We start from the raw sequence: 14,012 nt of genomic DNA on the forward strand, positions 1-14,012 counted from the left end.
CCCATTCGCGTGATCACGCTTCACCGTCGGCGTAACAAGTCTCGCCGGTGCTGCAGGTGATATTGGGTGACGCCCGTCCCCTGATTCAGTACAAGTGCTTCGTTGCCGTAGTGGAACCATGACGGTACTTGAGACCACGCAGGTAGACAGGCGTCGATCTGAAGTGAGACAAAGGGAGAACGTTACATGGTAGTTCCTTTCAGCGTTCGAATCTTAATTTTGCTTCTCCCTCCTAGAGAGAGAGAGAGAGAGAGAGAGCGCGTCGAGTAACAGACAGAACAATTATTCAGTGTGCCCAAAAATTATCTCACAGATGTTTAACAGCAATCCTCATTAACGCTGCTTATCAAAGAATAAAAAGCAACACATATGCTTATGGTATAATCTGTAAAAATATCGTTCAAACATTAAACAGCTACAATCACAAATATTTGTATTAAACATATACAGTATACTCTTGTTGATACATATCGTACTTTCCCAGTAAGTTTTGAAACTGCAAGAAAGGGGAGCAGTAGCACAGTCTCAGAGTCCCCAGAAAATCAAGTATGAGGCAAAAACTGTGAACACATTTTGAACGAGCCTCCCGTGTTCTTCGTGAGGAGTTATTTCGTTTTTTTTCGAGTTTTTAGACAAAATAGGTAAAAAGAAAAAAAAATTCTTTAGGAACTCCAAGACCTTTCATTAAAACTCTTGATCATATGGCTCATTTAGCGACGACTCTTTTTAAAAGTTAAAAGAGCAAAGTGATTTATATTTGACACAAGAACAACAACCGACTATCATATTTAGTTAGAATATTCCATGACGGCGTGATAGTGTATGCTACGCTGCACTGAACCCGGTGCTGTCTGTCATTCTCCCTTAACCTCCCGATCCCCCACCTACCGGGGGGGGCAGACAAACAAGAAAGGCCCACTCGGATTTTATTATTATAGATAGATAGATAAGTAACAGATATGGTTTCTGTTTCTGTTATAACTGTCTCTGATTATTTGGGTTTTATTGAACTGTCGCAATACCGGTTACCAGAATTTCTGCAGTGTCTGGCTTCTGTGTAAACATCTTTGACAAATTTCTGCAATTCCAATTTGACTCTTACTACGTGCAAGTCTTTCTTCAAGGTCTGATTTCTCTCGAATGGCAATTATTCTACCTCTGAGACTATCCACAAAGCTTCAAAAGATTTGAACTCAATAACTTGGAGGCGTCTCTGGGACCAGGGTTACATACAGTAACTTTGTATGGAGAAAGAAGTTGTAGCATTTCTTTTATTAGAATACACACACACACACACACACATATATATATATATACATATATATATATATATATATATATATATATATATATATTCCAAGTAATCAAAGTCCACAATTATGTAAAATGTGTATTAAAAATACATAAAAGACGGAGCTTTCGTCTACTTGATCAGTGAACCTCATCAGCCGTACTGATTTTTCTTTTCAAAAATTATATACAAAAAAAGTTACGAAGGACAGGCAAGGATATAATTTTTGAAAAGAAAAATCAGTACGGCTGATGAGGTCTACTGATCAAGTAGACGAAAGCTCCCGTCTTTTATGATGTTTTTAATACACATTTTACATAATTGTGGACTTTGATTACTTGAAGATTTTCCAGTCACGTTATGGTGATTTTTTGAGATATATATATATATGTATATATATTGAACTACAAAAATCCTTAATATGCAATTCTTTCTACCTCTGAAATCATACATTTTCATTAGTTGATAATAAGTTCGTCGTTTCGTGGGATCGAACCAACGAATAGACAAGAATTCAAGACTGCAGTGACGCCTTAAACCACATGGCCAACAAGGGAGGTATAAATTATACCGTATAAGTGTATGTTGACTCCCACCTACAAAATTCCGCTTCGGTTAAGATGATTTGTAGGTGGGAGTAGGTACCAACGTATACCTTCCTTGTTGGTCATGTGATTTAAGGCGTCACTGCAGTCTTGAGTTCTTGCCTATTCGTTGGTTCAATTCCACGAGACGAACAAACTTACTACAAACTAAAAAAAAAATTAACGCTTGGATAACTAAAGGACATTTGTAGCTTAATGCTTGGTATATGAATTACGGTGATGTGATAAAATTCATATATATATATATATATATATATATATATATATATATATATATATATATATACTATATTGAAGTTAAGAGAAGCGTATATTGAAAACCTTTTCCGACGTACCTCGTATTAAGGAAAAAGCCACCAAAGAGCATAAGGGGCATCAGGAGAGGCGCCATTAGGGTGAGAGCCATGTCGACGCTGGAGGATAAGCACGACAGCAAGTGACCTGTGGATAAAAATTCACATCTTTTAAACTGGAACTAGGTATTATTTGCTTGATTGTTTCATAGCGACGATTAAACCTATTTATACTTTTCGCTATTTAAGAAGGCGCTAACCATAATGGTGTGCAGACAAAAGGCCGATGGACATAATGTCAACGGATATAAAGTCGATGGACAAAATGTCAACCTTTGTTCAGGTTGGATAAAACGTAGACAAAAAATAATAATAAATAATAACAGCCTTTGTTTACATATTTTGTTTACATATTCCAGCACCGGTAGTTGTCTCGTTTCGTTTTACAAGCCATTTAATGCCTAAAAAATATATTCTCAACGAAGAATGAATTTTCAAATTCGCAACGAATGATTTTTCAAATTCCATTAGTTCTCCAAAATCTGCAGTAGAGTGAAATTGTTTTTTTCGGTCTGCCCATCACTGTAATGGAGATAACAAAACGAACAAAGGCGGCAAGAAACTTCTTTACGAGGCTATGCTTATGTTGTCGATAAGCGAAGAAAGATAGGATTTCTTATGGCCATGTGAAAAACGTGGATATTATGGTGGGCGAATAACAACTTCTAACGATACTGTACTTTCCTTTGCAAGTCGTTGTCGACATTTTGTCCTACTTGAACAAAGGTCGCCATTTTGTCCATCGACATTTCGTCCATCGACATTATATCCGTTGACATTATGTCTATCGACAATATGTCTATCGACATTATGTCCATCGGCATTTTGTCCTACAGCCAATAATAATACGGTTACTGCTGTCGGCAGCAACCTATATCACGGATCACTGCTGAGACTTACCGAAAGACACAGCCGTCCAGGTGGTCAGAACAGAGATGAGAACACACTGAAGAATCTCTCCAGATCTGGATTTAGGCCGATAAGGAAGTAGACGATGGAAGTGTACATCATGGAATACACTGTGAAAACGCCATTCAACGAGATTTTTCGCCAGGAAATAAACGTCAGTTCTGTACATGCCGTTCAGGTGCTCCCGCAAGAAGAGATGTTTCTGAGCGCAGAAGGTCTGCAGGAAGAAAAAGCACAGCGGGTAATGACAAGTCGCACCATCCTAGAAACAAAACTGATTTGTACTTTTGAGACTGAAGGGAAACCATTTACACCAGTGGTTGGAAGAAGGATTGAGAATACAAGTGGTTCTTATGGGAAAAATGAGAGTAAGAAGGATTTAACATGAAAAGTGTTTCTTTTTTGCAAGGAAAGAAAAAAAGAAAAACATTACGGGCCAATTTGTATCATGATGGTATTTGAGAAAAAGCCTTTAAACAGGGGTGGCGGTTCACAATTTCAATCGAAAATGTGAAACCAAAGCCAGAAGTATAACTGAAAAGCTTGGAAAAATGGAAGGCAACGATATGAAATTGGATAAAGATGAGTATTACTAGGTGCATCGTTTTCAAATATGTCGATAAAATGACCTATCACTGAAATCACAAATCTCTAAACGAAGGAAAAAGACGCGCGACAAATAAGACATACTCCCACATTATAACGGCGGTTGTTCAGTTCTGGAAATGTCATATTCGTTAATAAGCAAAAACAAAAAAAAAAGCCACCGTTAATGTTGTTGAAACTCCTATTGGGTCTAAGTTCTGCTTCATGTAGATGAAGCCAACTAGAATAGCAATGGCCTGAAAAAAAATGGGATGGCAATCATTAGTTTTGATATTATTATTATTATATCATCATTAACTATAGAAGGCAGAACCTTAACTAGATTCAAGACACCTGAAGAGGAACCAAACCAAACGGCGAGATTCTGAATGATATGCAAGAAAATGTTTCATCTATAAACCTAAAAAAGCTTGCTATTTCCATCTGTATCTCAGATTATGAACTGGAAATGCTTTGAGCAACGCAACGAGAGACTTCCTTACCATTAACTGGAAAACCGAACTCTTATCAGGAAAGGTTCTCGGATGACTTCCAGCCAGGCTCTCCAGAGCACAGCACTAAACTGTGAACACCAGGACGCTTTGTAAGGAGATTTGTCACCTGTCCAACTTGGGCTGCGCCGATGTTCCTGAATTGGGTGAAAATCCATAGTATCAAATATTTTTTTCTGTATTGAGAGAAATGTACGAATGTTCTTGAGCAGGCAATGAAAAACTGACGGAGGAATGCAGATTTGTGGAGAATAAACCGAATCAGTGTATTTGTTTTCGAGGAAATGCGGAGATTTTTTTTTTTTTGTTTTTTACACTTCTCAGTAAGTACGGGAAGCTTCAGTTCATCCTTTTATAGTGCACAGATCTATTTCAATGTCTTTGATTTATTCAGAAAGTTTGACGTTGACAAGGTTACTCATGAAATGGCATTTTTGCGCGGACAAATACACTGTGTAGAATGGATTATCACAAGAGAATAAACTTGGAAGATCTGCACAACCAACCTCGTCCACTTCTTGGTTCAGTTTCGCCCGCTCCTGAATTTCTAGGAACCTCTTGCTGCCAGCAAAGGAGGCGCAGATTCCCTTAATACGGACTTTGTCGTACGTTTCATTTCCGGTTCAACGGACAGCTGGTCAATGAAGAAAAATTCGGATGGGTTGAAATTGTCGGGGCAAAGGGCATTGTTCAGTCTGAAAAGACAAAAAACCACAAATTTACTTCATCTGTTTAGATTATTCTTGGTAACGCTGAGCATTATGGTTCTGCATCTTGGAGTATACAGGACTGCATTTTATTTTTTTATGTCCAAAAAGCTACAAAAAACAAGATCTTGGCTGCTGTTCAACAAAATCTTACTTCAGATATGCGTCATGACATCCTTATTAATAATAAAGAAAAAGTGGGATAGAAGTCAAGTTTGAATTCTCGAAAAGAATTCAGTCCATGATTTCTAATGTCATCACAGTTTAAAAGAAACTGGTCCTGAGAATGTCGAGAGACGTTTTGTTTGTTGTGGTAAGAGGAGGGACATTTCTAATTCAAGGATGAAGGGAATTTTGTTTTCCCCTCTTGGGATATACTAACACTCCAGTATGAAGACGGAAGGAAGAACTAGAAAAGCAATAAATATCGAAGCAAAACGAACGAGAAATGTAACGTCAAGAATAACCCTGAATATAACCGACGACGATATTGCAAACCCTGCTTTGGTGACTAGAAAATGAGTTCCAGATGGTGGTAGGATTCCAAAAAACTTTTAAAGGAAATATGTCGTGATAACGTTCTTCTTACAGTCACAAATGAGCAGCCAACAAAAGGGAAACGAACGCTTTCCCTCCCTCACCCACCACAGAGGTTGACCGTGACTTTCTGACGCCCTTCCCTCTTTTTTTCCCTCCCCTGAAACTCCCTCTTCCGTCCTCTCACTTACCCCCTGAGAAGGCCAGGGTGGCTTCATCCATCTCTCGAGGAAGGCCACGCGGCCTTCGGCCATCAGAAGGAGCCTGTCAAACATGCCGAAGACTTTCGGAGCTTGGCTGGGTGATCGTGGTGATGACCGTCTTGCCCTTCTCGGTCCATTTGCTTCATCACAGCCACCACGTTCTGCGCCATGAAGGAGTCGAGGCCGGAGGTGGGCTCGTCGCAGAACAGCAACGACGGGTTCGTCAGCAGCTTTAAGGACACACAAGATAAAAATCGTTACGTATGGTTTGATGAGGTGAAAAGCGTTAAGTATGTTCTGATTGCTCAGTAACTAAAGGGGAGAGAGAGACAGAGAGGATATAACAATACACATATCAATTGAATCAGTTAGCGCGTCTATCAAAAAACTTGACTTACCTCACAGCCAAAAAGAGAGACGCTTCATTTCGCCTCCCAGAAATCTCTTGGTTTTTTCCCGGGACGCCAATCAGCGTGTCTTGGCACTTAAACAGCCCCAGCTGGAAAAGAAGAGGAAAAGATGCTAAAACCGACAAATCGTAATGAAACGAGCCTTTCAGGGCAAAATCCACAATTTTTTTTACAATTTCCCTTCGGATTTTGAAAAAAAGAATATATATATCACTGGCAATCATTTCATCTTCACCGTCAGTCAGGTGATAAACAGAAGACGGGAGAGATGCGTACCTCTAAATGACTTTCATCGACTCGCTTTATCCTTTCGTCGTAGGAGCAGAACTTGTCCATTCTCAGAAGTGCTGCAGGTGGATTCAAACCCACCAATTAGAAATTTATTCCAATGGGAATGACGCTTATGACAGCCGTAGGGAAACAGTTTCCATAGGTATTAGCCATAAAGTAAATAAAGACATAAGGAATTTGGAGAACTACTACTTATTATTCATGAAGCGTCATAGGAAATCTAATGAAGGATTTAGTATTCATTTATCCTATCCTAACTCACGGACCATCGCTCGCTAAAAGTGAGTAACACGCTGAGGCATGAGACAATTTCCCATTCATCTTTCATTTTTTTCAAAATGATCACTTACAAATTAAATCTGCCAACACTTTTTGCGGATATGAACTTATATATAGTCAAATATAAAATAGTCGTACTAAAAGTATATCCCAATTTTTTTGTACATCACTGTTGCTCAAGCTATTTATGATGGGCAGTGAATCAATTTCTTTAAGATAGGAATATAACTCGGTTAGCAGTGGCGTTAACTTAGGGGGGCCGTGGGGATGGGCGGTCCCGCCCCTGGGCGGCACTCTCAGTTAGGCGCTATTGTCAATAGAGCATGAAATTACTATTCATTGGAGTTTGATTTTGTTAACAGCGAATTTGTGTTGTTTAGCTTTATGAAATGAAAATGAACAATTCAGATGTGAAGGCTTCAATGAGAGTTTAATTTTCACTACTTGAGTACTTTTTTTTAGCGCGGAATGGGGCGCACTTCAGAGTCCGCCGCCCAGGGGCGCCACTAACGCCAGTTACGCCACTGCTCAGAGGCTAATTAATTGTTTGGAGAACCCACCTGAAAGATGAGTTGCTCACGAACCGTGAGCGACCCCAAGAACATGTCGTCTTGCTGGACGTATGCTGAGCAGCCCGTCAATGCCTCGGGGTCGACGCGCTCTCCGTTCAACAAACTCTCCGGTGACCCTCAGTGCTGGGTGTTCCGGTGGTTGAGGACATTGCAGCAGGGTCGTCTTGCCAGCTCCTGACGACCCCATTATGGCGAGCAGCTCACCGGGCCGACAGATACCTGTCACTAGAATGACACAGACTGTTTTACTGTTGGCTCCCTACCGGTGTACTTATGTCTCCGATATTTCCTATGGACACATGACCTCACGAAAGTATTTCATTAACAGGAGTTAAAGTGTGAGAGGTTAGCTGTGGAGATTGTGCTTCCTATAAATATTTTTCTTCTGGTCATTCAATTGTCAAAATTTCCTTTGTATCTGACATGTAAAAACCTCCCAAATCTGCAGTCGTTATCCATTCTCCAAAGATTCGCTGAATTTTGGATTCAACAATAAAGCACACCACCAAACATACTAAAAAGTATCAACACCAAGGAAGGGAATAAATGCAATACCGTAAACAGCAATTCGCACAAATATTACGCATATTGGTACGGCGTGTTATGCCAGAATGCATTCTCACGAAGCACCCAGCCTTTCGAAGGAATTTGTATTATCAGAAATGCTTCTTTATGATCTTAAAAAATATTGCTCTACAATACAAACAGTCGGGTTTTCGTTTTAGAACATGAACTCTCAAGTGGCAAAATCACGAATATCATCTTGTTATTTATGGAGAAATATGTCATAAGGAAGCTTTCTTACTCACATTAAATGAAAAAAGGGAAAGAAAAACCCAATCACCAAAGACAAAAAAAAAAAAACAAAACGAGAATCCACCAAAGGGCCACCTTACCCATCCTTCAGGATGTTAATATCTCCAGGTAAAGACTCGGACTTCTGAAAGAGTCCTTTCGACACGGCCGGTGGAGTATAGAATACATTGATATTGTTCCACGAGTAGGTAATCGGCTCCCGTTCACCCGTGGAACCTCCAAAGATGTCTCACTAATGGCCTCTCCCGCCATGTTGCGTGGCACACACACTGCCAGGGAGAAAAAAAGAAAAGAAACAGCATTAGATTAAAAGAGCGTCAGAAAATGAAAAATAGGAAAAATATCCAACTTTTTACCGAGTAAACCCAAATCGTGTAAAGTTTGCTGAGGAAGAGATCAGAAGCACCTGTCGAGACGAGCGAGGCCAGGCAATCAGCCTCCCAGATTCAAAGACTTCTCTAATCTAGGCGAACTACGAAATCGTTATGACTCATTCATTTTTGCGAAAATGAGGGCCATGGCCAAATGAAAGTACAGAAATGAGATAGTTTATACGTGCGAAAAGAAATGAACCGCTGTTTCTACTGCCATTACTACTGTGGCTTGCTGACAGTGTCGATCATAATAATGAAAAAGAAAAGTCGGTGATAGTTTCAGGAGAGAGAGTCCTTCCAAGTTACTGGACATCATCTGCTGGCTTTTATCCCCGACTTTTGCTCGCCAACTCTACTATTGCAACTCATCTCTCAAAGGTCCAGCGTCCGTTAGATGAGTGCTGGACCAAGTGAACATCAGGGGAGATCAAATTAGTTTTTAAGGGTTGACTATTAATTGAAACGACAATAATGACAGCACGAGTTGCCAATGAATGTTTCATGTTTTTTCTAGAACAGAAAATAATTCACTCGTCAGATTTAGTTTTGTAGTATTCGAACATTTAATTGATTTATCATGTAGGGCACTGTTCGTTAGTTATGCATCACTGATGCAGCAAGGCGTCAACACCAGAGTTAGCACTCAGCAGAAAGATTTCTCGCAGGCAGGAGATCGCAAGCGAATTTCTTCCTTCTTGCCACAACTTTGATCGTCTTCCTCCCACGGAGCTTAAAATACAGACAACATTCATATAAGATACATAAAAATTAACCATTGGGGAAACTTCGTTGTTAGGAATCACAATTCATTTCCAGGATTTGTATCAAGAAACTTATACCAGGACTCAAGTAACAACGCGCCGAGGGAACCTCATACGTAGAGGTTCACAGACTTTTTTAATCCAGTAGTCTCAGGAGCCAACTCTCATTTACATAACCTGTTCCTTATTGTGGCCTCTCGGATTTAGAACAGCCAAAGATGCTCGCTGCAATCTTAGAGATAGTCAGTCAATTAACTAACCCAACAGTCATGCTCTCGTTTGATCATTCCATTTTGCGGAAGATATCTACATTCTTAGAAAAACCAACCCGACGCCCAACGCGTCGGAAGGCGCTCTTTCCCAAATCCTGTCCCTATCACGGAGACACTGCTCGATTCCTTCGTAACAATCACTCGCTTCCTGCAAAATTTGTGACGAATAAATTATATGAACACCTGCTGATGAATGATGCTGCCATCTTCCTTCATGACTGAAATCAAGATAAATTGAACTGAATTGACTGTAGAATTTAGGCCAAAGGCCAAGTACTGTGACCAATGAGGTCATTCAGCGCTGAACCGGAAATTGACAGTAAAAGGTTTGAAAAGTGTAACAGGAAGAAAACCTCAAAGCAGTTGCACTATGAATCAATTGTCAGCAGAGGATGGAGGAGTAAGATGGAAGAAAGAGAATGTGAAAGGAGGTACAGTAAAAGGAACGAAAGGGGTTGCAGCATAGAGGCCGAGGCACGCCGCAAAGAACCTTAAGTAATGCCTACAGTGTATGGCACTATTCCCCTACAAAGTGAAATCGTGATCAAGTCGGGGCGAGAATGGAATGGCGCTCGAAGGACCTGTGAACGGAACAGGTTATAGTACTATCGTCAATCTCACTGCCTGAGGGGTGGCGGGGTATTTTTTGTTGTATGGTGTGTGTGTGGGGGGGGGGGGGGGGGTGGGGGGGGGGGGGGGGGGGGGGGGGGGGGGGGTGGGGGGGGGGGGGGGGGGGGGGGGGGGGGGCCTCTGAATTTCGGGGCGTCTTTTCCTCTTTTAAACTGTCAGCTTTTGGCTCCATAACTGAGATCTGAAAGATATAGAAAAACGCTTGGGGTCGGGGAGGACAGTGGGGGGGGTCGGGACCAGTTTGTTGGATGGGGAATTTCCTGAAGGGATTAGGGGCTGGTGGCTGGCATTGATTAAAAGAGCGACGTAGGCGGCACTTAATGGTACTGCGACAACAACGTAATTGATTAGCAAAAGCTTATAACGAAAATTGTTTTTAAATCTTAAAATTTTTGTAAAAGAAACAAAATTATTATCTTGCGATGCCAGAGGAGACAAAAGTAAATTTCCATTTCATTTTCGGGTAATGATTCGAAAAAAACTTCATTTTTCCTCGAAAGTCCTTTATCACTGCATTAATGGTGGTCTTATCTTCTTGTTTCATTCAGTACTTTCTTAGTCGATTTTTCTTTCCATTTCAGAAATTGTCTTAATCCATTTAACGGAATGTTATTAGGCACCAAGAATGCTAAAAATAAACAAAAAGCCACTACAACTACTTCAGTTCCTCTAGAAAAGAGGGACCGCTTACTTTGGAAAGGAGTAACAAAATCAAGCCTGCTCTCCAACTGGGAAAGATTGCGCGGTTATTAAGAGAAAAAAAAAATTTAATGACAATTTTGTTGAAGTACATTTCGCACCATGTACTACTTCGAAAAGCAGTTAATGGATGTTTGGATAAACAGTTTAGTAACACCAGTATTACGTATGAGACTGGGAGACTTTGATGAACTGCATTGCTCTAGAAATTATTTCTTCCACTCACCTCATGCATTCTCTAACTCATGCATTCTTTACATTGCATTGAAGACCTTACCTGATGAACCTCGGTGTCTGCCAAGACTTCAGTCCTCCAGTAGTCTTTATGATATTCGCCCTTCGTCTTCAGATAGCTATATAAAAAGGTCTGTACCATGTTTGTGTCGAAACTGTTCTTGACAAAACAGTCAATCTCCAGTGATATGCATACAGCAGGCAGCAGCGATATGAGACTTGGGTGAAAAAAGGATGGGAATGAAGACTGCTCATACAAAATGAGCTGAAGTAAAGTTTGCGTTTCCTTTTCTGGTGCTTCGCGTATACCTCTGGAGCTTAATGAATAACACTGAAGTAAAAACTCGCAGCAAGACAGATGTGCGTTTGCGGAAAGTGTTTGTGGGTGTTCTGGAATCTGAGTGTGTCGGGTCAGCCACGTTAGATAGCAATCTCAGCCGGGACAACTATAGAAAAGACTTAGTAACAAAACGCTCATTGGTGGCCGCTGAGCAGTTGCTCCAAATCAAGAGCGCAGCAACCTTTGAAGATACAGCAGTAGTGAGCGCCTTTTTCTTATTTAGCTCCGCCCCACAAACACTACTTTTGGTATACCAGTCTGGTCCAAGGAAAAACGAGGCAAAAAAAATTAGCGGGGGCCCAGTTGCGCCTTCGCAACCTATGACTGTCCGGTATAATCGCTTCACACCTTGCTTATAATTCATAAAGGGATTGCTGCGGACTCCATTCTTCTCTTTCAAACTCAACGGATTATAAATCATTTCATCACTTTTTTTTCGCAGTTGGTCAGACCTCTGATGATGAAACTGTGAAGCTATAAAGATTGACTGTTAGACTGATTTGATTTTAAAAACGCGGTAGGTATCACGGCTGTCCAATCACTGGCGCCTGCAGTTAATAAAAACAAAAAAAAAAAAAACAAAATGGGGGCTGGGGGGGGGGGGGGGGGGGGGCGGGCGACCGGTTGAATAAATTTGGAATGAAAGCTTTCTACTAAAGTGGAGAATAGTACCCTAAATGACCACCTCCAAGTCAAGTTCTAGAAAAGTTCGTAAACCTCCTATCCGGGTTTTTATTTTTTCCATCATGATTATCATCATTGTTCGTAATGTACTTATAGGAACAAGGTCCCCAGAGCTCCAGTAATCAGTTAATAACGAGAAAACAAGGAAAAGAAAAGGAAGAATAACAGTAAAGTACAGATCATAACCAAGTAGCTATAATCAAGTAACTTTTATAAATAAAAAAAAAAACTGCATGAGGGCCAGTTGAAATTGACAAGTCCAAGAAATGAAAGGAAATGCTCAAGCTGCTTCAAGGGTTCCCTTGCAGACTCCCACAGAGCCTCCGCAAAAATAGTTATACAAAACACTCATAAACTGACAAGCTTGCCTTTTGGCTACTCCAGGTAGCAGGCGGTATCCTATCGTAGGATCCAAAATTTAAAAGCTGTGAAAAAATAAATGATTTCAATCTAAGCATTATCACATAAACAGCATAGATGAATACGGAAGGCAAAAATGCAGATTTCCTTCATTCACTCGTTGGCCTTCTGTCCCCATTCTTACCTATTGCCAGGCAAACCACTCTTTTAAAAGCTCTCTCTCTCTCTCTCTCTCTCTCTCTCTCTCTCTCTCTCTCTCTCTGTTCACGATAATCCTCCTCCTTCCGACGTGGCATCGGTAGAAAGGAGGTTGGAAAATGAGACGCTTTTTACTAGCTTTTACTTGAGTGGAGTTGTTTTGCCCTTCTGTTCATAACCTGAAACGAATGGCTGTAAGCACTGGCAAGTGGCAACCTTTGAGCAGCCACGCATACTCGAAATATGGCGTACGTGACGGTGCACCTGTAAAAACCCAGCGTTCTTTTCTGTGGCTGCTTCCAAGAATGGGCCATGTCATTTCTTTTCCTTTGTAAAGAAAACATTCTTTTAATTGTATCGAACATTATATGATGAAAGATTCTCTAAGGAAAGCGGCCAATGGTTTTTAACCCGGTGTGATTAAACCACGAAGAATATGCAAATACATTTACAACATTGGGAGCAAACACAACGTATCCCAGCCAGGATGTGACGATTGTATGCGTTGTATGGTTCAGAGATTGTTCTTCGAACGGCTCCTCCATTGACGCATGCCTGAAATGCTTATGTTGACCTGAATCCTGAAAGCACAATCTTCTTTCTGTCTACATGAAACTGCTGAAGACTTGAGACTCTTCTGGTCTTTTCATCGTGGACGACTACTGGCTGCTACTTATATGCTTGTCTCTACCTCTCGAAAGTCCTTGCATATACAAAACACGCCCACAGAGGTTAGGCTTTACATAATCTCGGTCAACTTGACCTGGAAAATATCTCGAGCAGACAGATTATGCCAAACTTCTAAGAAAATCTACCAACAAGTTTTTAAAACAGGAATAAAATATATTTCCTCTTTTGACTAAAGAAATATATCTCAATAACACGCATTTGAATAGCAAAGTAACCTATCTAACTATAGCTGGTTCAACTTAAGGTAGATTCTTGGGTGAGACCCTATGCTGCGAGACATTTGTTTGGCGGCCGCTGATTGGCTGGGTGCTGCCTACCTCCCGGTACTAGCCAATCAGCGGCCGCCAAACAAACGTACTAGTAAGTATAGGGTTCATCCAAGAATCTACCCTTAAGTGAAACCACCTATAAAGTTCCAGAAATGTTCACAAAAAATTAATTTCGTCTATTGAAACAAAAGAAATGTGTTAGGGGAACTACAAACACACATAAAAAATGAAAATCATACCTGGGCAACGCACCCTCACTCAGGAAAAATGATCTCACAGCTCTTCTTTTTAACTGTAATCTGCTGAAGTCATCTGCTCGGATGTTCAGGTTCTCAGGAATGTTCTCCGCTCGATGCTTCAATCTCTGGAGTGCTACATTCCACTTCATGCTCCTTGTTCCTTCTTCGCTAGCTCGGGGCGCTGCAAGTTTG

General features: G+C 40.8%; 1 pseudogene; it reads right to left on the bottom strand.

Annotated features, from left to right (window-relative positions):
- Positions 1–13: 13 nt before the first annotated feature.
- LOC135218075 (protein white-like) lies at positions 14–13,969 on the bottom strand (annotated as a pseudogene).
- Between the last annotated feature and the right edge of the window lie 43 nt (positions 13,970–14,012).

Source organism: Macrobrachium nipponense, chromosome 9 (genome assembly GCF_015104395.2).
Source record: "Macrobrachium nipponense isolate FS-2020 chromosome 9, ASM1510439v2, whole genome shotgun sequence".
In the NCBI taxonomy this organism is placed as follows: Eukaryota; Metazoa; Arthropoda; class Malacostraca; order Decapoda; family Palaemonidae; genus Macrobrachium; species Macrobrachium nipponense.